Source organism: Phyllobates terribilis, unplaced genomic scaffold (genome assembly GCF_046119375.1).
Source record: "Phyllobates terribilis strain yellow unplaced genomic scaffold, ASM4611937v1 Scaffold_3__8_contigs__length_932513732, whole genome shotgun sequence".
Taxonomy (NCBI): domain Eukaryota; kingdom Metazoa; phylum Chordata; class Amphibia; order Anura; family Dendrobatidae; genus Phyllobates; species Phyllobates terribilis.
In genome coordinates, this window is record NW_027362763.1 from 731479425 (window position 1) to 731504888 (window position 25464).

Sequence of the window (25464 nt, forward strand, 5' to 3'; positions counted from 1 at the left end):
TCCAACAACACGTGAGTAGCTGTTCTGGAGCGCATTTTGTAGAGCCAAAGTACGTTTGACAGATTTATTTTTTGGTGAACAACAAGATTTTTTTTCCTTTAAAAATGCTTGTTTATTATATTTTCGTTTAAGACCCAGATCCTCTGGTGATGAATCACAGCGCATAGGGTTCATAATGTCACTTTTGCGCAAGGAACCTCAGGGATGGGCCTTTTCTCTCCAACCTAGTGATCCGTGCTTTAGATCAGTGGATAGATTTTTTTCTGCTTTGGGGTTGTTATATGATGATCCTGATCGTGTCTCATCAGCTGAGACGGAATTAAGACATTTGAGGCAGGGATCAGGTAATGTGGAAAAATTATTGTACTCACTTCCGTCGGTGGTCTGCTCAGGTGGGGTGGAACGATTCTGCTCTGAAAAGTTTATTTCTTGCAGGGCTAGGTGAAAGGGTTAAGGATCTGCTGATTGCTTATCCTACACCTGGAAACTTGCAGGAGGCAATGCAATTAGCTCTAGGGGTGGACAGGAGACTGCGTGCAAGGGTTAATGAGAGTAAATCCTCTGCCATTTCAGCTCCGAGTTCTGAGAGGGTCTGTACTGACTTTGGAGAGCCGATGGAGATTGGGGCAATGTCACCCCGCTCTCAGGAAAAAGACCACAGGTTTTCTGAAGGTTTGTGCTTTTATTGCGGAAAATCTGATCATTTAATTTAGAACTGTGTGCTTCGTATGAACAAAGAAAAAAAAAAGGTCAGTTACGCCCGTATAGCCTGTTTAAACACTATGGGGGTATTTCTTTCTGCTACCACCGCTGCTCAGGAAGAATTAATTGAATTTCGGGTATTTGTGGATTGTGGTTCTACTCTGAATGTGATTGATGGGGGATTCTTGGAAAAACTTAAATTAAAACCCAAACCTTTGTCATCTTGGAGGAGTTTTTAAACTAGAGATGGGGGGGGGGGAAACCAAGGAAATAGGTGGGATGTGAGGCAAGCAAGGGGGAAGGGGAGAAGTGAATATAATGAGGGTGGAGAGGGGGGTGGGGATAGTACAGTTAGATCGTTAGAGAAGAATAGGATGCTAAATAACCCCAAAGTTTTATCTTGCATGCTGACCAACGCAAGAAGCCTGACCAATAAGGCGGATGAGCTGCAGGCGCTTATATCGGAGGAGAGGTATGACATCGTAGGTATAACAGAGACTTGGCTAGACGATAGCTACGACTGGGCGGTAAATTTAACAGATTATAGTTTATTTAGAAGGGACCGGAAACAGGGGAAGGGCGGAGGAGTCTGCTTATATGTAAAGTCACGTCTAAAGCCCAGACTAAGGGAAGATATAGGAGAGGATATAGGAGAGGGAGAAGAGGGGGTCGAGTCCATGTGGGTAGAGATAGAGGGGGCAAAAAATAATAATAAAATATTACTGGGGGTCTGCTATAAGCCACCCAATATAACAGAGGAGAATGAGAAACTGCTAATAGGACAAATAGACAAAGTAGCAAAACATAATGAGGTGATTGTAATGGGGGACTTCAACTACCCGGATATTGACTGGGAAACAGAAACCTGTAGATCGCAGAAAGGAAAAAGGTTCTTGACAAATATCAAGGATAATTATCTCTCCCAACTAGTGCAGGAACCAACGAGAGGGAAGGCCATGTTGGACTTAATATTGACTAATAGGCCTGATAGAATAACTGAGGTACAGATAGGGGGGCACCTAGGTAATAGTGATCATAATATTATCAATTTCAAAATGCCCTTCAGTAGGGTTATCAATAAGGGAACAACTAAAACATTAAACTTTAGGAGGGCGAAGTTTGATCAGCTGATAGAAAACCTTCAACTTACAGACTGGGACAAAGTTCTTAATCAAGGAAATACGAATAGTAAATGGGAAACCTTCAAAAGAATTCTGAATACTCAGTGCGAGAGGTATATACCGTATGGGAATAAAAGGGCCAGAAATAAGAGGAAACCAATATGGTTGAACAAGAACGTAAAAGGGGCGTTAAATAGCAAAAAAGAGGCATTCAAGAGATTAAAACAGGAAAACAGCAAGGAGGCACTAATGTGTTACAAGGAAAAAACGAGAACCTGCAAAAAACAAATAAAAATAGCAAAGGAGGAAACAGAGAGACATATTGCTAGGGAAAGTAGATCAAATCCCAAACTGTTCTTTACGTATATAAATAGTACAAGGATTAAATCGAATAATATTGGACCGATAAAAAGTGAGGAAGGCAAAATCATAGAGAAAGATGAGGATAAAGCTAATCTATTAAATAAATTTTTTTCGTCAACTTTCACAAAGGAAAAAGAACTAACAGGCGAAATGAGAAGTGACAAACTTAATCCTCCACTAAGTATGACAAATCTAACCCAAGCTGGGGTACAGAAACGCCTCAGTAACATTAAAATAAACAAATCACCAGGACCTGATGGCATACACCCACGGGTACTAAGGGAACTAAGTAATGTGATAGACAGACCCTTATATCTTATATTTAAGGACTCTGTTGAGACTGGGTCTGTACCACTTGATTGGCGACAGGCGAATGTAGTGCCAATATTCAAATAGGGAGCGAAAAGTGACGCCGGAAACTATCGGCCGGTGAGTCTGACGTCCGTTGTGGGCAAAATTTTTGAAGGCTTTATTAATGAGGCAATCATGGAGCATCTTGATGCTAATAATCTATTAACCCCGAACCAACATGGATTCATGTGGAATCGCTCCTGCCAAACAAACCTGATTGACTTCTACGAGGAGGTTAGCTCTCGAGTAGATCAGGGGGAACCAGTGGATGTCGTGTATCTCGACTTCTCAAAAGCGTTCGATAGCGTGCCACATAATAGGTTGGTATACAAAATGAGAATGATGGGGCTGGGGGAAAATGTCTGCAAGTGGGTAGCTAACTGGCTAAAGGATAGAAGGCAGAGGGTGGTTATAAATGGAATATACTCAGATTGGGTAAGCGTCACTAGTGGGGTACCACAGGGGTCTGTACTAGGCCCAATGTTATTTAATATCTTTATTAACGACATAGTCAACGGGATAAATAGTAAAATATCAATATTTGCAGATGACACAAAGTTATGTAAAAAAATTAATACAAAAGAGGACAGTGCAGACCTACAGAGGGATTTGGATAAGCTGGGTAGGTGGAGCATTAAATGGCAAATGAGGTTTAACGAGGAGAAATGTAAGGTCATACATATGGGAAGGAAAAATGGAAGTCACCAGTACTCACTGAATGGGAAATCATTGGGGAATTCAGAGATGGAGAAGGACTTGGGCATCTTGATTGATAGCAAACTAAATTGGAGTGCCCAAAGTCAGGCCGCTGCTGTAAGGGCAAACAGGGTAATGGGATGTATCAGAAGAGGTATAGCTGCAAAGGAGGAGAACATTGTTCTTCCACTGTACAAAGCACTGGTCAGACCACACTTGGAATACTGTGCTCAGTTATGGGCCCCAATATATAGAAAGGATATAAACGAGCTTGAAAAGGTACAAAGGAGGGCAACAAAATTAATAAGGGGAATGGAGGGACTGCAATACCCAGAGAGGTTGGCAAAACTAGGACTATTCAGCCTGGAAAAGAGAAGGTTGAGGGGGGACATAATAAATGTGTACAAATATGTTAGGGGACAGTATAGAGACCTTGCCCGGGATTTGTTCAAAAGGAGGGATATTACGGTAACAAGAGGGCATTCACTAAGACTGGAAGAGAAAAGGTTCCAGCACCAGCATAGGAAGGGGTTCTTTACGGTAAGAGCAGTGAGAATATGGAATTCACTGAGTGAGGAGACGGTAATGTCGGATTCACTAAACCAGTTCAAGCGGGGACTGGATGCATTTCTAGATACCAGGCAGATTTCTGCATATACTTAAAAATAAAATAAAATAGTAGGTTGATACAGGGATTTATTCTGACTGCTGGTTTCAGAGTCGGGAGGGAATTTTTCCTCAGGTGAAGATTGGCTAAATCATTTGGGGTTTTTGCCCTCCTCTGGATCAACTTTAGCAATTACAGAGCTAACAGGTCGAACTTGATGGACGCAAGTCTTTATTCGGCTTTACTAACTATGTAACTATGTAACTATCCCCTATTGCCGTGGTTTCTGTCAATGGCTCTCCCTTGAAATGTGTTACTCACAAGGTTTATGAATTTCCCCTCACTATTAATGGTATTCACCAAGAAAATTTGGATTTGGTGGTATTAAATAATTTGCCTTCTCCAGTAGTGTTGGGTTTGCCCTGGTTAAAATTGCACAATTCTGTACTGGATTGGTCTACCAATGAAATTAAGTCCTGGAGCCCTAAGTGTTATGATAAGTGTTGAAACGGGCGCATTGCTGCTGTGGATAAAGGGGAATTACCTGTACCTATTCAGGATTTTTGGAAAGTTTTTTCTGAGGAGGAGTCGCAAGTTTTGCCTCCTCATAGAGACTATGATTGTACCATTGAATTTGTCCCTGGAGCGACTCTCCCTAAAAGTCATTTATTTAATCTTACTATTCCTGAGAGAAAGGCTTTGGAGGAATACATACAGACGAGCTTGGCCGCCGGTCATATCAGACCCTCTAAGTCACCTGTGGCTGTTGGATATTTTTTTGTTAAAAAAAAGGACGGCGGTTTACGTCCTTGTCTGGACTTTCGCGAGATTAATAAAATTACTGTACGCAATCCCTACCCACTGCCATTGATTCCTGATTTGTTTAACCAGTTAGTGGGGGCCAAATGGTTCTCTAAAATTGATCTCCGGGGGGTATACAATTTGTTGCGCATGAAGGAGGGTGATGAATGGAAGACTGCTTTTAACACTCCTGTGGGTCATTTTGAGAGTCTGGTTATGCCTTATGGTCTTACCAATGCACCAGCATTTTTTCAGAATCTTATTAATGATATCCTTAGACCTTTGATCGGCAAAAATGTGGTTGTGTATTTGGATGACATTTTGATTTATTCGCCTGATCTGGAGTCTCATTGGCGGAGCGTACGTGAGGTATTGCAGTTATTGATTGACAATTCGCTTTTTGCTAAGCTGGAGAAATGTGAGTTCGCTGTACAGAGAATTAGTTTTTTGGGCTACATTATCTCCAGCGAGGGCTTTGAGATGGACCCGGTGAAAGTTCAAACTGTGCAGGAATGGCCTAGGCCTATTGGTTAGAAATCGATACAGAGGTTTTTGGGTTTCGCCAATTACTACAGAAAATTCATCAAAAATGTTTCTATTATTGTTAAACCACTAACCGATCTCACCAGGAAAGGTGCTAATACGGTTCAGTGGACTACTGAGGCCATTGAAGCTTTTGTGTTTCTAAAGGAAAGGTTCAGCTCTGCCCCCATCCTTATGCAGCCTGATGTGACTAAGCCGTTTGTGGTTGAGGTTGATGCTTCTTCTGTGGGGGTCGGTGCGGTGTTGTCTCAGGAAAACAAGGATGGAGTACATCCCTGTGCCTTTTTTTCAAAAAAAATTTCTGAGACTGAACTTAATTACGATATTGGTAATCGGGAATTGCTGGCTATTAAACTCGCATTTGAACACTGGCGTCATCTCTTGGAAGGTGCTGATTTTCCCATTCAGGTTTTCACTGATCATAAAAATCTGATCTATCTTGATGCTGCCAAGCGCTTGAATGCCCGTCAGGCTAGGTGGGCACTTTTTTTTTGCAGTTTAATTTTTCCGTTACTTACATCCCGGGTACCAAGAATGTTAAAGCTGATGCTTTGTCTCGCAGCTTTTCTCCCATGGTCGGTGCTGAGGAGGAGAGCATTTTACAAGAAGGTGTTGTGATTGCTGCATTGGACTCCGTTTTGGAAAATGAGATTCTTAAAGCACAGGAGAATGCCCCATCTAACACGCCCCATGGGAGGTTGTTTGTGCCTAGGACCTTTAGGAGAGATTTGTTTGTTGAGTGTCATGAGTCTCGGGTGGCAGGTCATCCAGGAATCTCTGAGACCAAGAGACTTGTGGGTCGCAGTTTTTGGTGGCCTGGATGGCAGAAGGAAGTCATTAAGTGGGTGCGTCAATGTACTGTGTGTGCTAGATCTAAGTCTTCTCATACTCCTGCGGCGGGGTTGCTTTGCCCTCTGGAGGTTCCTAGTGCACCTTGGACACATCTGGCTATGGACTTTATTACTGACCTTCACCCCTCTGAGGGTTTTACGGTCACCTGGGTGATCGTGGACCGTTTTAGCAAGATGTGTCACTTGGTTCCCTTCATCAAACTGCCCTGCGCTAAGACATTCGCTAAAGCCTTTGTCAAGGAGATTGTCAGACTCCATGGTCTTCCTACTGACATTGTTTCTGATAGGGGACCTCAGTTCGTGGCTCGTTTTTGGCGTGCCTTTTGTGACAGGTTGGGAGTTCATCTGTCATTTTCATCTGGATATCATCCTGAGTCTAATGGCCAGACAGAAAGGAAGAACCAGGATGTTGAGCAGTTCTTGCGATGTTTTGTGGCAGACAATCAAGAAGGGTGGTCTGAGTTTCTGCCGCTTGCTGAATTTGCTCTTAACAACCATACATCCTCGTCTGCTGGGTGTTCGCCTTTTTTTTGTTGTTCTGGGAGACATCCGTCTTTTGGGTCATTCTCCAAATTGGTATCGGCTGTGCCTGAGGAGGAGAGTTTTTCCGGTGATTTGGAAAGAGTTTGGACGGATGTGCGTGGTAATCTGCAGGAGGCTAACAAAAAATCTAAGAGGTACTTTGACAGGAAACGTCAAGAGGTTTTGTTTATGGCTGGTGACTTGGTTTGGTTGTCATCTAAGAATCTGCGGTGGAGGATTCCTTCTAAAAAATTGGGTCCCAAGTTTGTAGGGCCCTTTAAGGTGCTTTAGGTAGTTAACCAATCTGCTGTTAGGTTGGAGATTCCCACCTCCTGGAAGATTAATCCGGTGTTCCATGTTTCTCTATTGAAAAAAGCTGATGTATATGATAGAGACGCCACTGCCACTGTTCCTCCGGTGGTGGACGACGGGGAATATGAAATTTCCCGCATCCTTAATTCTAGACGGTATAGGGGGAGTTTGCAGTATCTCGTCACTTGGAAGGGTTTCGGTCCCGAGGATAACTCATGGGTGAGGGCGGATGACGTTTCTGCTTCCAGACTTGTCAGAGCGTTTAACAGGAGGTTTCCTGATAAGCCTGGGCCTGGGGGATCCGGAGGATCCTCATAGAAGAGGGAGTACTGTTAGAACTCTCCTGTTAGGTTTTTTTCTAGTTTGCTGGTCACATGACCTTTTTTACCTATTTAATCCTGCTCCGCCCTTCTGGCCTTGCTGGACTTCATTGTATTTCTACTCTTAAGCTAGCCAGGTGCTTTGTTACTTTACTCCGTCAGTTTAGCTAGGTCTCTTGACCTCTATGTTCTTTGTTGTTTGTTTTTCCTTTTCTGCTACAATTTCTGCTAGGAGGTGTCCATCTTACTCCCAGTCCCTAGTTCTTGTAGGGATCCCTCCCTCACATCTATAGGTCTTCGTACAGACTAGCTGAGGACTTTAGCGGGTCTGATCGCAGGATCAGGTTTCCCGTTACATCGTAGGGATCAAGCTTAGTTCTATTGTAGGGACAGATCTCCTGTCTTTCCTTAGTGCTTGTAGCAGATCATAACACATATATTGGCTCATGTGTGCCAGGCTGCCCAGAGGCAACAACAAGCTGTCCTCGGCGAGAGGTGTATCATCTGGGTCCTCTGTATTCCCCCAGTCACGCTTCACTGATGCCCATGAGCTGTTTTGAGTGCCACCCTGCTGTGAACACGGTTGTTGTTCCTCCTCCTCATCCTTCCAAACTGTCCCCTGGCTGGACAGTTGGGTACCTGGCCGATGTTGGGACAGTAACACACCCAGTAATGTATGAATGACAGGAAGATAACAGTGTGAATTGGCTCTGCTCCTCTTGCTCCTCTTCCTCCTGCCCACCACCTCATCCAGCATCGCCTGAATTGCTTTTTCTAGCAGGTGTATAAGTGGTATAGTAACGCTGATGATGGTGTCATCAGTGCTGGCCATATTGGTGGAGCATTCAAAGCAGTGCAACACGGCACACAAGTACCTCATGGAGGCCCACTCATTGCGGAATTGGTGTTGTTCTGCAGAGCAACTCAGCTGTGCATGCTGCAGCAGAAACTCCATTATTGCCTGCTTCTTGCAGAGTCTCTCCAGTATGAACACTGCATGCCCTTTCAGCAGCAACTCTGACATATATGGGTAATTTTTAAGGAAGCTCTGCACCACCAACTTCAGCACATATGGCAGGCAAGGGATGTGCATCAAACTGGCTATGCCCAGAGCTGCTACGAGATTTCCCCCGTTATCACAGCCCACCAGGCTGGGCTTCAAATTTGCAGACACCAACCACTCATCTGACTGCTGTTTGATCCCCGTCCACAGCTCCTACGCGATGTAGCATTTTTCCCCCAAACAGATGTGTTTTAGAACCGCCTACTGTCGTTTCCCTCTGGCTGTGCTGAAGTTAGTGGTGCAGGTCTTACTGTGACAGTATGAGGAGGCAATGGAGGAAGCGGAGTAGGAGGCAACCTGGACAGAGAAACGTCCAGCAATCCTCGGGGTGGTAGTACATGGGCTTGACAGCCTTCCGCCTCTGTCCCATCCACCACTATATTTACCCAGTGGGCAATTAGGGAGATGTAACATCCCTGGCCATGTTTACTGGTCCACATATTGGTGGTTATGTGGACCTTGCCACTGACAGCGTTGTGCAGTGCACATCTGATTTGATCCCCAACATGTGTGTGCAGGGCAGGGATGACCCGCCTGGAAAAGTAGTGGAGGCTGGGAACAATGTACTGCGTGACAGCCACCACAATCAGTTATTTAAAACTCTGTCTCCACCAGTTGGAATGGCAGCATTTCAAAGGCCAGAAATTTGGTAATGCTGTCATTCAGGACCATGGGTCTTGGGTGGGGGGTAGAAGGATATCTCCTCTTTCTTTAACCCCTTTATCCCCGAGGGTGGTTTGCACGTTAATGACCGGGCCAATTTTTACAATTCTGACCACTGTCACTTTATGAGGTAATTACTCTGGAACGCTTCAACAGATCCTGCTGATTCTGAGATTGTTTTTTCATGATATATTGTACTTCATGATAGTGGTAAAATTTCTTAGATATCACTTTCGTTTGTTTGTGAAAAAATCAGAAATTTGGAGAATATTTTGAAAATTTTGAGATTTTATGCCCTTAAATCAGAGGGATATGTTACACAAAATAGTTAATAAATAACATTTCCCACATGTCTACTTTACATCAGCACAATTTTGTAAAAAAAATTTTTTAGTAGGGAACTATAAGGGTTAAAAGTTGACCAGCGATTTCTCATTTATACAACAAAATTTACAAAACCATGTTTTTAGAGACCACATCACATTTGACTTGACTTTCAGGGGCCTTTATGGCAGAAAATACCCAAAATTGACACCATTCGAAAAACTGCACTTCTCAAGGTGCTCAAAACCACATTCAAGAAGTTTATTAACCCTTCAGGTGCTTCACAGGAATTTTTGAAATGTGGAAGAAAAAAATGAACATTTAACTTTTTTCACAAAAGTGTTACTTTAGACCCCAATATTTTTATTTTTTCAAGGGTAACAGGAAAAAATGGACACCAAAATTTGTTGTGCTATTTCCCCTGAGCACGAAGATACCCCATATGTGAGGAAAAACCACTGTTTGAGTGCGCTGCAGGGTTCGGAAGGGAAGGAGCGCCATTTGACTTCTTGAATATAAAATTTGCTTGAATAATTAGCGGACACTATGTTGCGTTTGGGGAGCCCCTGATGTGCCTAAACAGTGGAAATCCCCCACAAGTTACCACATTTTGGAAACTAGACCCCTTAGAGAACTTATCTAGATGTGTGGTGAGCACCCTGAATCCCCAGGTGCTTCACAGAAGTTTATAACATTGAACCGTAAAAATAAAATTTTCACATTTTTTCAGCAAAAATGTTTTCAGCCCCCAATTTTGCATTTCCATAAGGGTAACAGGAGAAATTGCACCATGCAAGTTGTTGTGCAATTTCTCCTGAGTAAGCAGATACCCCATATGTGAGGGAAAACCATTCTTGGGGTGCACGGCAAGGTTCGGAAGGGAAGGAGCACCATTTGACTTTTTGAATGTAAAATTTGCTTGAATAATTAGCGGATGCCATGTTGCGTTTGGGGAGCCCCTGATGTGCCTAAACAGTGGAAACCCCCCACAAGTGACCCCATTTTGGTAACTAGACCCCTTAGGGAACTTATCTAGATGTGTGGTGAGCACCCTTAACCCCCAGGTGCTTCACAAAACTTTATAACATTAAACCGTAATAATAACATTTTCACATTTTTACAACAAAAATGTTTTTCAGCCCCCAATTTTGCATTTTCATAAGGGTAACTGGAGAAATTGCACCATGCAGTTTGTTGTGCAATTTCTCCTGAGTAAGCCGATACCCCATATGTGGGGGAAAACCACTGTTGGGGTGCACGGCAGGGTTCGGAAGGGAAGGAGCGCCATTTGACTTTTTGAATATAAAATTTGCTTAAATAATTAGCGGACGCCATGTTGCGTTCAGGGAGTCCCTGATGTGCCTAAATAGTGGAAACCACCCCCAGTGACTCCATTTTGGAAACTACACCCCTCCAGGATTTTATCAAGGGGTATAGTGAACATTTTGAACCCAGAGGTACGACACAGAATTTTATAACATTAGGTCATCATATTGAATCAGTTGTCATTAGTCTTGAGTGCAAGTGCTCGCTATTTGAATTTGCATCGGGTACTCGGGTATTCACCAAGCATCGCGGGTGCTCAAGTGACATGCTCGAGTCCCAACCCGCATGTTTCACGAATATTAGACACCCAAAAAAAAACATGCGGGGATCACTCGTGCAGAGCAGGCAATCCCCGCAAGTTTTTTTTGGCTGTATAACAACTGCAAAACATTTGGGGCGGAGACTCGAGAATGTCACTTGAGCACCGGCTATACTCGGTGCATACCCGAGCACCCGATGCAAACTCAAGTAGCGAGCACTTGCGCTCAACATTAATCGCCATATCGTCGTCATTTTTTTTCTTTACTTCTGAAAAAATCCCAACCCCAACACTAACCTTAGCCCAACCCTAACCGTAGCCCAACCCTTGCCCAACTCTAACCCTAGCCTAACCCTAACCTAACCCTAACCTTAGCATAACCCTATTTTAACCCTAGCACAACCCTATCCTAGCACAACCCTAACCCTAGCACAACCCTAACCCTAGCCCAACCCTAACCCAACCCTAACCCTAGCCCAAGCCTAGCCCAACCCTAACCCTAGCCCTAGCACAACAATAACCCTAACACAACCCTAACCCTAGCACAACCCTAACCCTAGCCCAACCCTAACCCTAGCACAACACTAACCCTAGCACAACCCTAACCCTAACTCTAGCACAATCCTAACCCTATCACAACCCTAACACTAATCCTAGCACAACCCTAACCCTAACCCTAGCACAACCCTAACCCTAAAGTTTATTTTTTATGCCGTTCCTCGTGTGGTATAAGTGATTAGACATCTTCATTCTTCAGGTCGGTGCAATTACAGAGATGCAAGATTCATATTGGGTTTTTATGATTGACAGCTGTCACACACTAAAAAAACATTTTTTTTGCAAAGAATAGTTTTTACATCGCCATATTTTGAGAGCTATAATTTTTCCATATTTTGGCCGACAGAGTCATGTGATGGCTTTCTTTTTGCGGGACAAGTTGACGTTTTTATTGGTACCATTTTTGGGCATATGACATTTTTTGATCACATTCTATTTTGATTTTTAGAAGGCAGAATAAGCAAAAAACAACAATTCAGCAATTGTTTTTTTTTTTTTATGCCGCTCTGCGTGTGGTAAAATTCATAAGGCAGCTTTATTCTTCAGGTCAGTATGTTTACAGCAGTGCCTCACTTATATATTCTTTTTATATTTTGGCGCTTTTACACAATAAATTACACTATTTTATAGAAAAAAGAATTGTTTTTGCATCACTTTATTCTGAGAGCTATAACTTTTTTATTTTTCTGCTGTTGGAGCTGTGTGGTGGCTTGTTTTTTGCGGGACAAGATTATGTTTTCAGTGGTACCATTTTTATTTACATTCGTCTTTTTGATCGTGTTTTATTCTATTTTTTGTTTGGATGTATGATGATAAAACATCGTTTTATGTTTCGTTTTTTATTTTTATTTTTTACTGTGCTCACTAAAGGGGTTAACTAGTGGGACATTTTTATAGGTCAGTTCGTTCCGGATGCGTCGATACCAAATATGTGTAATTTCATTGTTTTGTTTTTTTTCATAAGATTATTTATGAGTACAATATATTTATTTTATTTTTTTGATTATTTTTTTCATTTTTTTTTACATTTTTACAATTTTTTTATACATTTTTTTTCACTTTCTGCCATTTTTATTACTTTTACACTTTGTCCCACTATGGGACTTTCACTTTTTGCAGCCTGATCGGCTGTATAGCACAGGAATGCAGCACCATCCCTGTGCTATGCAGTCTGTCAGCACTGCACAGGGAGAAGTTACTTTGGTGCTCATGACCAAAGCAACTTCCTGCCTCCTGGTGACCCGGATGTTGTCATGATGACATCGAGTCACCATGGCAACATCCGGGACTGGACTCAGACGCCGTCCCGGCAGAGAAGGTAAGTATTGCGCTTACCTCCTCTTGCCATCTGAATGCTGCGATCGATTTCGATTGCAGCATTTCGGGGGTTAATGTGTTGGGAGTGGTGCGGGACCGCTCCCTGCATATAGCACCAGGTGTCAGCTGTAACAATTAGCTGACACCCGGCGGCGATCTCGCCCACACAGCTTGTGTGCGGGCGAAATCGCCAAGGCGTACTAATCCGTATCAGGCCCATAAGGCCCAGGGCGCGGATATGTATTAGTACGCCCTGGGCCAGAAAGGGGTTAAAGAGTTTGGGGGATGGAGAGCTGAACACTTCCATGTGATGATGTAGAGATGCTCAATGATACTGGTGGCATGCTGTGCCTTTGCACCCTGCTCCCTCTTTTGATGTACTGCTGGGACAGCATGACCACCTCCTCTTCCACAGTGGTAGAGTAAAATTAGTTTTTTAGGCATGGCCACAACACATACAGACACCGTGGTAAAGTAAAATTTGTTTTTTAGGCACAGCCATAACTCATACATACACAGCGGTAGAGTAAAATTTGTATTTTAGGCCCAGACACAACTCTTACAAACACAGCTGTAGAGTAAAATTAGTTTTTTAGGCTTGACCACAACTTGTACAGGTACAATGGTACAGTAAAATTATATTTTAGGCCCGGCCACAACTTATACAGATACAGTGGTAGAGAAAAATTATTTTTTTAGGCCCGGCCACAACTTGTACATACACAGTGGTAGAGTATAATTATATTTGTAGACCCACTACTCGGATAGTCATGGCTACAGAGTAAACAAAGAGACTTTAAGACATAGTACTCAAACAGGCGGGGTGAAGAATACACACAGAGGTTTTTTGGCATAGTATTCCCACAGCGGGGGTGCAGAGTACACACAGAGGCTTTTTGGCCCAGTACTCCCACAGACACAGGTGCAGAGTACAAAGAGCCTTTTTGGCACAATACTCTCACAGACACGGGTGCTGAGTACACATAGAGGCTTTTTGGCACAATACTCTCACAGACATGGGTGCTGAGTACATGGGCGTACCCAGGATCAAAACTAGGGGGGGGGCAAGCCATGGTCACAGATACCGAAGAGAAATATATATATAGTACAATGCAAAGATTTCACTTCTTACATTACATGACCGATATCTATTGTAAATTCCACAATAGCTCAGAAACCGGCGAATCGCTCCACACAGTATACTGGCCCCCATAAAATGCCCCATACAGGATACTGGTCCCCATATAACGCTCCATACAGGATACTGGCCCCCATATAATGCTCCATACAGAATACTGGCCCCCATATAATGCTCCATGCAGAATACTGGCTCCCATATAACGCTCCATACAGGATACTGGCCCCCATATAACGCTCCATACGGAATACTGGCCCCCATATAACGCTCCATGCAGGATGCTGACCCCCATATAACGCTCCATGCAGGATACTGGCCCCCATATAACGTTCCATACAGAATACTGGCTCCCATATAACGCTCCATACAGGATACTGGCCCCCATATAACGCTCCATACAGAATACTGGCCCCCATATAACACTCCATACAGGATACTGGCCCCCATATAACGCTCAATAAAGAATACTGACACCCATATAACGCTCCATGCAGCATACTGTCCCCCATATAACGCTCCATGCAGGATACTGGCCCCCATATAACGCTCCATACAGAATACTGGCCCCCATATAACGCTCCATACAGAATACTGGCCCCCATATAACGCTCCATGCATACTGTTCCCCACACATAATGCCCCACACAGGCTGTTCCCCCCACATAATGCCCCATGCAGGCTGTCCCCCCCCATATAATGCCTCATGTAGGATGTCACCCCCTCCTTATAATGTCCCATGCAGGATGACACACCCCCCCTTCCTTATAATGCCCCATGCAGGATGTCACACACCCCCTCCCTTATAATGCCCCATGCAGGATGTCACACACCCCCCCTCCCTTATAATGCCCCATGCAGGATGTCACACACACACCTCCCTTATAATGCCCCAAACAGGATGTCACTCACCCCCCCTCCCTTATAATGCCCCATGCAGGATGTCACACCCACCCCCTTATAATGCCCCATGCAGGATGTCACCCCCCTTATAATGCCCCATGCAGGAATGTCACCCCCCCCTTATAATGCCCCATGCAGTATGTCACTCCCCCCTATATAATGCCCCATGCAGTATGTCACCCCCCCTTATAATGCCCCATGCAGGATGTCACCCCCTCTTTATAATGCCCCATGCAGGATGTCACACACCCCCAACTCACCCCCCTCCCTTATACTGCCACAGGCCTCCATACAATAGAAAAAAAATCAAATACTCACCTCACATCTCACCTGATGCCGCTGCTCCGGAATCCAGCATCGCCGCCATCTTGCCGCTCTGCGCTGTGACTGCTCAGGAGAGAGCGCGGTGTAAAGACGTCACTGCACCCTCTGACCTGAGACGTCACAGTGCAGCAGTCGCGGAGGATGCAGGAGCTGCTGCGGAGGCACGGGGAGAGGTAAGTATTCTGCCGGGTGCCGGGGCCCTGAGCAAGCGGTGGGGATTGCGCACTGACAGTGAGGGGCCCCCCCGCCTGCTCAGGGCCCCGGCATTTGCCCGGGTGCGCCAGGTGCTGACGCCGGCCCTGGTGTGTGGCGTGCGTCCCTGCTTCTAGGGGGGGCATACTCTGCATGGCTCCTCAACTGCCCACAGCCTAAAAGCTTGTTGATAGGCTGCGTTGCAGCCTTTCAACAAACTTTATTCATCACTGAACCCGAATAGTAAACTGGACACCCAGTAAAAAGTCCGTATTCGGTAATGGACACTAGGTGTATAGTGCGAACCCGTATCTTTACAGTTCAGGTTCGCTGATCCCTTCAGGACCCGGCTAAGATTTCAACAGAGGAGACAGGTCATTCAGAGACTGTAAGCAGGTGGAGGGGCCAAGGAATCCCAGACAAGAGGGGAGAAGAATACCCAGCGCATAGTCCAGCCCCTGTGCACTGAAATCAAATAAGCAGAAAAACTCAAATGGTGATTAAAAAAGAACAACAAAGCTGATTTCTTCACCAATGGTGTCAATTTAATCCATATATCAGCCCCAATATGGCCATGTCTTTACTTTAACTTACACAATTTTGTCGACAGAGATCTCTTTAATAGGAGCTTTTTAAGTTGCTAAGCAAAATACTCTCTTTTTTTGCTAAGGACAAAAAATAAAATCTTTTTGAATCTATTAAGACCAATCAAAATGGAATGATGTTGTGAGGTGGACAAAGACATATTTTTAAACCATAGAAAAGCATGTTCATGGTAGCCTGATTTCCGGTAAGTTAAAACTGCTTTTGATATGCTTACCAGTCTAATATATCCATGTACCAGACTCTCATACTCTGTAACTCACCAGCATTCTGCCAGCACGATAGTTACAGGAACTTCCTTTTTCACTCTTAACAGCATGCCATTGTTCAGTGGCTCCCCCACCTCTCTGTTATACCTGTATGCTGTATCACGGACAGGAAATCAGGAGCAGAAAGACAAAGACCATCCCCACTTCCTGTAATCTAGTTCTGTGTCTTTGCTTCTAGAGATGGATTACACTTGTCAACAGTCAGTGAACAACAAGTTAGAAAGGAGGGAGACACCAAGAGACTGGAACTTTGAAGTGATTTTTCAGGGGCAAAGACAAAGATAAAATTCTTAAATAAAGTGATTTACAGATGTTGATTTATGTACTCCTAGTCAGAGATGGATGTGATGTTCGAGGTCTAACCAAGATCATTCAAAATAAGAGATAATGTTTTAGGACTTTACCATTAAATTCTATATCGAATCATTTCAAGTTTATTGTAGACTCATAAAAAATAATAATAGAAATGTAACAATACGGCTCGTGCATATCAACAGGACTATTCGGAAATGATTATGCTAATCTTGTTTTCTTATGCAAGCAGTAATCAAAAACTTTATAAACTGCTTTATGTGATTTTGAAGTGGACTATTATAATGTATGAGCATAATAAATGCCGAACAGTGCACTAATGAATCAAAGACTCTTGCAAAGTTTGGACTTGCTGTGTCGCATTTTCTATGTGAAAACCTTTAGAAATTAAAGATTCAGAGCAAAATTCTAAAGTTTTTTTGAGCTATTGTGATTTTTATTCCATTTAATATGGATTTAATATATGAGGAACTCCTAAATATACTTGTGCCTGTCATCATATGGAGATGTGCCGAGATATTACATTGAAAAGAAAATATTAAAGCACCACTCCGTCTTCTTTAATTTCACTGCTGCACCAGTCACCACTTACCAGCTGCCATCTTCAGCTATTCACAGCACAGCACTGGTCCCGATCCACCATTTTGTGAACGCAGCTTCTGACTGGCTTGAAATCAGAGCAAATGATAGCCTTGTGACTTCCGGTTCATCCAGCAAACACTGGAACGATCTCGCAGGTCACAACAGCAAAAGATGACCGGAGTAGCGCCAAGAACAGAAGAAGATGACGGCTGGTAAGTATTAGACTAGGGGCAGGGAACTTAAAGTAGCAGCACCACTCCAGTAGCGAAATAAAAAAATGCTGGCATGGTGCTTTAAACCTGACAGCTGAAAAATGCTGCCGAACCATATATCAGACACTAGATTTATCATTTAAACCAGGTATGATTTACTCTGAAAATTTTGGTGTTTCAGAGAAAATATCCATTTAAAAGCTGGGCAAGGACCAAACCACTTGGGGGACTAGACCAGGCCAGCTGATGGTGACTTCTCGCGCCCAGTTCTTTTTGAGTGACAGGTCTCTTTCTACACATACTAGGTTGAAATGTTAGAGCAAAGGTCTGATCTATTGCTGCCAGCATGCATCATTTATCAGGTTCCCTTTAATTCCATCACCCGAGCCTGTTTTCACCTTTATGACCAGGCCAAATGTTACAATTCTGATCAGTGTCATTTTATGTGCTAATAACTCTGGAACGCTTCAACGGATCCCAGTGATTCTGAGATTGCTTTTTCGTGACATATTGTACTTCATGATAGTGGTAAAATTTATATGATGTGACTTGCGTCTACTTGTGAAAATATTGGAAATTTGGTGAAAATTTTGCAATTTTCAAACTCATAACTTTCTGATTTAAGGGCATAAGCATTACGCCATACAAAATAGTTAATAAATAACATTTACCACATGTCTACTTTACATTTGCATCATTTTTGAAACATCATTTTTTATGTTAGGAAGTTAGAAGGGTTAAAAGTTGATCAGAAATTTCTAATTTTCCAATAAAATTTACCAAGCCATTTCTTAGGGACCACATCACACATTAAGTGGCTTTTGGGGGTCTATATGACAGAAAATACTCAAAAGTGACACCATTATAAAAATTGCACCCCTCAAAGGCCTCAAAACCACAATCAAGTAGTTTACTAACCCTTTAGGTGCTTCACAGGAATTAAACCAATGTGGAAGGAAAAAATTAACATTTTACTTTTTTTCACAAAAATTTTACTTTAGCCCCACATTTTTTATTTTCACAAGAGTAAAAGGAGAAAATGGACCCCAAAATTTGTTTTGCTATTTGTCCTGAGTACACCAATACACCATATGTTCGGGAAAACTACTGTTTTGGCGCATGGCAGGGCTCGGAAGGGAAAGAGCACCGTTTGACTTTTTGAACGCAAAAATGGCTAGAATCGAGAGCGGACGCTATGTCGCATTTGGAGAGCCCCTGATGTGCCAAAGCAGTGGAAACTCCCCACTACTGAGCAATTTTGGAAACTAGACCCCTTTGGGAATTTATCTACATGTATAATAATGATTTGACTTCATGGGTGTTTTCATGAAATAAGCAGCAGTGGATGTTGGTGAATAAAAATTTCAAATCTGCTATTGTAGTTCGTTGTAGTGCCCAGTACATTGTAATACCCAGCTCATTCTTCTGGAGACATGCACCAGTAAATTAGGCAGGCTCTCTTCGCTTCAGAAATGGCAAACATGTGGACAGTAAATGTGGCTTAGGCACACTGTGTGGCTCAGACGGGAGGGGGCTTTTGGATTTGGGAAGACAGGATTCGCTAAATTTCTTTTGTGGGGTGAGCAGCCATAGTGCTTTTCCAGAGCCTTTGTGCTACCACTAACATGGAAACCCTCTATATTTTTACAGATTACAGACCTGAGTGGGGACTTGATTTTTTTGCGGATTGAGTTGAAGCTTTTATTGAGAACATTTTACATAACATTTTGTATCACATTTATCCTGTGTTCTACGCTGAGCACTTACATTGGGATTTCCATCTAAATTTCTGAGTGACGTGATTCAGATGAAACCCCAGAGGGATCCATTCACAATAATGAGGCAGCAGAGTTACTCTGGACTCTGTCTGGCCTCTGTTCAGTGGTGTCCTTCTTTTCAGAAATGCACAATACTGTGGTCGACTGCGCTTTCATGCACAGCCAAATCATAGGCCAGATGGCATCCACAGTGCCTCCATCTGCCTCATTATAGGGAATCTTTTGTCAGCGATTCCATCTGAATCATGTATTTCAGAGAATTAAACAAAAACCCAACTGTAAGTGCTCAGCGCAGAGTACAGGATAAATGTAAGCCAAGCCTTACTGCAATCTTTGGAAGGCAGAATGAACAAATCTACAGCAGGTCAAGAATTGGTTTCATTTATTTTTTATATCATTCCTCATGTGGTATAAGTAATTAGATGACTTTATTCTTCCGGTCGACGGGATTACAGCAATACCAGTTTTATAATGTTTTTTTCTGTTTGGCTGATATCACACATTAAAAGACGCTTTTTTTGCGCATTGCCATATTTTGAGAGCTATAATGTTTCCATCTTCTGACATGTGAGGGCTTGTTTGATGTTTTTATTGGTACTATTTTTGGTCACATAACATTTTTTGATCGCTTTCTATTCTGATTTTTTGAAGGCAGAATGAACTAAAACCAGCAATTCTGGAATTTATTTTATTATTTATACCGTTCAGCGTGTGGTAAAAATGATAAGGCAGCTTTAGTCTATGGGTCAGTATGATTACAGCAATTCCACATTTATAGCATTTTTTTGTTTTGGAGCTTTTACACAAATAAAAACTATTTTATCTAAAAATAATTATTTTTGCATAGCTGTATTCTGAAAGCTATATTTTTTTTATTTTTCCGCTGATGGAGGAGAATTGTAGCTTGTTTTCTGTGGGACAAGATGACATTTTTAGCGGTACCATTTTTATTTCCATTCGTCTTTTTGATCGCATTTTATTCCACCTTTTGTTCGGTTCGGTTTGTTTTGTTATGATGAAAAATCATAGTTTTTTGCTACTTTTTTAAATTTTTCTTATGGTGTTCACTGAAGGCATTAAATAGTGGGACAATTTTATAAGTCTGGTGGTCCCGGACGTGGTGAAACCAAATATGTGTACTTTTTTGTTTACTTTTTTTTTTACATAAAAATGAAAGTGAAAGTCCTCTATGGTACTTTCACTTTTAGCAAACTGATTGCTGTTATATTGCATTGCAATGCTTTATAACGGTCAGTGCTGCACTGACACAAGTTCCTTAGACCATGCTCTGCACATGGTCTAAGTTACTTGCCATAGCCTGGTCACCAGGATGTCGAGATGAAGACAGTTGTCGGGCCCTCGTGATGACGTTGCAGGAGCTCCAATCGGAGGGCAGACGGAGTCCCCTCCCTTTCCGTGCCTTCTAAATGCTGCGCTCATTATCGATTGCGGAATTTTGGGGGTTAAACTGCCAGGGGTGGTGCTGGCACCAGCCCTGGCCGTGCGAGCTGTGTGTGAGCTATCATGTTAGCTGAACACCCGGCAGCGATCGAGCGCGCACAGCTCCTGTGCGCGTGCGATCGCCATGACGTATATATACCTCATTGGTCAGGAAGTCCTTCCCTTCCATAACGTATCTATACGTCTAATGTCATGAAGGGGTTAAAAAAGGATTAAAAAAAACTGAATAAATAAAGGGTCATAAATAATTTAATTAAATAATAAATAATTTAATATAATTAAATAATTAAAAAATGTAATTAATATAGTTTAATAAATTAAAAAAATAATGCATCAAGTAAAATTTTTTTAAAAATGTAACAAACTATACAAAAAAGTTAACACAGTCTTTAAAAGGGAGGTTAATGTTCATATATATATATACAGTTATATGAAAAAGTTTGGGCACCCCTATTAATCTTAAGCTTAATGTTTTAAAAAAATTGGTGTTTTTGCAACAGCTATTTCAGTTTGATATATGTAATAACTGTTGGACACAGTAATGTTTCTGCCTTGAAATGAGGTTTATTGTACTAACAGAAAATGTGCAATCTGCATTCAAACAAAATTTGACAAGTGCATAAGTATGGGCACCCCACCAGAAAAGTGACATTAATATTTAGTAGATCCTCCTTTTGCAAAAATAACAGCCTCTAGTCGCTTCCTGTAGCTTTTAATGAGTTCCTGGATCCTGGATGAAGGTATTTTTGACCATTCCTCTTTACAAAACAATTTCAGTTCAGTTAAGTTTGAAGGTCGCCGAGCATGGACAGGCATCTTCAAATGATCCCACAGATGTTAAATGATATTCAGGTCTGGGGACTGGGATGGCCATTCCAGAACATTGTAATTGTTCCTCTGCATGAATGCCTGAGTAGATTTGGAGCGATGTTTTGGATCATTGTCTTGCTGAAAGATCAATCCCATGCATAACTTCAACTTTATCACTGATTCTTGAACATTATTGTCAAGAATCTGCTGATACTGAGTGGAATCCATGTGTCCCTCAACTTTAACAAGATTCCCGGTGCCGGCATTGGCCACACAGCCCCAAAGCATGATGGAACCTCCACCAAATTTTACTGTGGGTAGCAAGTGTTTTTCTTGGAATGCTGTGTTTTTTTGCCGCCATTCATAACGCCTTTTTGTATGACCAAACAACTCAATCTTGGTTTCATCAGTCCACAGGACCTTCTTCCAAAAAGAAATTGGCTTCTCCAAATGTGCTTTTGCATACCTCAGCCGACTCTGTTTGTGGCGTGCTTGCAGAAACGGCTTCTTTCGCATCACTCTCCCATACAGCTTCTCCTTGTGCAAAGTGCGTTGTATAGTTGACCGATGCACAGTGACACCATCTGCAGCAAGCTGATGCTGCAGCTCTCTGGAGGTGGTCTGAGGATTGCCCTTGACTGATCTCACCATTCTTCTTCTCTGCCTTTCTGATGTTTTTCTTGGCCTGCCACTTCTGGCCTTAACAAGAACTGTCCCTGTGTTCTTCTATTTCCTTACTATGTTCCTCACAGTGGAAACTGACAGGTTAAATCTCTGAGACAGCTTTTTGTATCCTTCCCCTGAACAACTATGTTGAATAATCTTTGTTTTCAGATCATTTGACAGTTGTTTTGAGGAGCCCATGAGCCCTCTTCAGAGGAGATTCAAACAGGAGAACAACTTGCAAGTGGCCACTTTAAGTAGCTTTTCTCATGATTGCATACACCTGGCTATGAAGTTCAAAGCTCAATGAGGTTACAAAACCAAAAAAAGGGCTTTAGTAAGTCAGTAAAAAGTAGATAGGAGTATTTAAAACAAGAAAATGATAAGGGTGCCCATACTTATGCACCTGTCAAATTTTGTTTGAATGCAGATTGCACATTTTCTGTTAGTACAATAAACCTCATTTCAAGGCAGAAACATTACTGTGTCCAACAGTTATTACATATATCAAATTGAAATAGCTGTTGCAAAAACACCAATTTTTATAAAACATTAAGCTTAAGATTAATAGGGGTGCCCAAACATTTTCATATAACTGTATATATGTATATATAAAAAAAAAAGTTTATGCCTGTCATACTGTGTAGTGGCCAAAAATTAGTATTCAAGTTGTTAAATAGAATCTGCCATCAGGTTTTTGTTACCTCATCTCATAGCAGCATGATGTAGAGACAGAGATCTTGTTTCCAGCAATGTGTTACTTATTGAGCTTAGTTTTATCAAGAGAAGATTATCACCAGAGGGCTAGTAAACCTGCTGCTATGTAGTCCTCCATATTCATAAGCTCTGTATAACCCTGCCCCCACCACTGATTGGTAGCTTTCTGCCTATGCACAGTGTACACAGAAAGCTGCCAATCAGTGGTGTGGGCTGGGTTATACAGAGCTCAGCATTCAGAGCACTGGTAGATCTGCAGCAGATAAAACAGGGATTTTTATCAAAACTACAGCAAGCAGCTCAGTAAGTGATACATCGCTGAAATCAGTGTCTTTACCTTTACATTATGCTGCTCTCAGATGGGATAGAAAAACTTGGTGACAGATTCCCTTTAATGTCAAAATCACTGAATGTTGAAGGAGTCATTATCTCTGTTTCAGAAGGTGGTTGGAGGTTTGTCATCTCCATGAATGGCTCATGGTGCTTCCACTAAAACAATGAGACTCTATTGGCCATGAAGACCTCTTATATAAACCTTAAAGTAAACCCGATGGACACTGTAAGGTTACGCTGCACTTACGCACCCTTCCTTGTCAGTTCCACTAATTTGGTCTAGTCTTAGGTTATGGACACAAACAGGTAAAATCATTTCAGATGTCTGAGCAGATCTTTTCTTCAAAACTGTAAATTTAGCTGTGACAAGAGCGGCTTTTTTCCGATCACTCCTTTCAGTGAATTGTCTTTTTATTTCTGCCTCTTCTGCTCCTGTTGCCAAGTATGACAGGCATATATAGCAGCTACAAAAGTCTGGCGCTCACCACACATCACAGGAATGAATCCTGCCTGCTTTCTGCTCCCCCCTACATGGCCGATTTTTGCAGGGGAGTAACTGTAAGCACACAAGCCTTGCTAAGAGAGTGGAAAAATAAAATATATGATCTTTTTTTTCAAAGTTTGTCAATTACTCATGTACTAATGGCTTGTGACAGATCTTACTGATTGCAACTTGTCAGTTTGTGATAAAATGTAAAATTAAAAAACATATTTGTTGTAATATTTTCATCATTTTTAGCATTTTAATATAAAACACAAAACAATTTATTTTTATATTTAAAAAAGCGAAAAACATAAACACTAGCGCCCACTAGTTGGAATAAAGCTATATATACTAATAGCTGCTGGCACACCAACTGAACCCTGTGTGTTGGTCCACCAAGAATATTCACAATAAAATCAAGAAAGTAGAGGGACTGCCATGCTAAGAGTTGTACAATAAGCAAGAATAGCAAAAATCCATAGGAGTAAATACACACTAAAGTGACAATCCCAGCAAGGTACTGGGTCAATTGCACTAGTACACGAAATAGCACTTACTAGCCAAGGTGTTATAGCAGAATGCAGTGCATTAGTTTTTGCCACGTTGGCTGGTTAGTTGAGTGATGTACACTATTGTGAATGTCAATCCGGAAGCATATTGAGCCTCCTGGTGCTTATTACAACCAGGACATCGGAGGATTCAATTTCACTGTGTATGCATAGTGCCAGAGGCGTAGCTAGGGGGTTTCAGGTTGGGGGGGCAAAACTTCTGAGTGGGCCTCTAGCAAGGTAACCCTGATTACAACTATGGTGGCACACCCAAATAGTGACTGTAGGAGAACCTCAGCAGATGACTGCGCTGTTACTTAAAAAAAAATTCTATACAAAGACCAACACTGATATTACTGGCATATAATGACCATATAGTGGTAGATACCAGTCCTGCAGAACATTTAGGAGGTTACAGTACAGTTATTGATGGTGACTTACAGCTGATGATCTTTCTGATGGAATTGTTCACTTTTCCCATCTTTTCCATCTGGCCCAGACAGTTTGATGGCTCCAGCACTGTACCAAGGCCCCACATTAGCTCCCATACTGTATGATGGCCCCCTAAATAGCCTCTATATAGTATAATGCACTCACCATAGGCCTCTATATAGTATAATGAACTCCCTATAGGCCTCCATACAGTATAATGCATTCCCCATACGCCTCCATAAAATATACTGCACTCCCCATAGGCCTCCATATAATATAATGCACTCTCCATAGGCCTCCAAATAGTATAATGCACTTTCCATAAGCCTCCATATAATATAATGCACTCTCCTTAGGCCTCCATATAGTATAATGCACTCCCCATAGGCCTCCATATAGTATAATGCACTCTCCATAGTCCTTCATACAGTATAATGGGCCCCACATAGTCCTCCATATAGTATAATGCACTCCCCATAGGCCTCCATACAGTATAATGCAGTCCCCAGAGGCTTCCATACAGTATAATGCACTCCCTATAAAAAAAAAGTATATAAATACAATACTCACCTCTCCTCTTTGTTAACCCTTTGCTCCAGTCTTTCACTGCCCACACATCTCAGCACAGTGGGCGCCATGTAGTGACTTTATTGCTGTGGGCCCCATTCTCCCCCCACAGGGGCCCGTGGCAGTGTAAGTGGATCATGCCTCCCTTCTCTGCTGGAGAGTTTAACTGCCTCGGCACATGCCGATACAGTTTACAATAGCATAGTTCAGAGTGGCCCCCTCAAGGCGCCCTCTATGCCCCCCTGGTAGCTATGCTACTTGATAACGCATAGGACATTGGCGATCTGCGCACATCAAATTATGAACAGCAACAGGATTATCCTCTATCTCCGGACATAAGACATAATTTTTATTAAGTAGATCCCTCTTCAACTTATCTATGCTCTTGCAAAGACATTTTGTTGGGCATACCCTGGTTGTTATTCAGTTACCAGTACTTT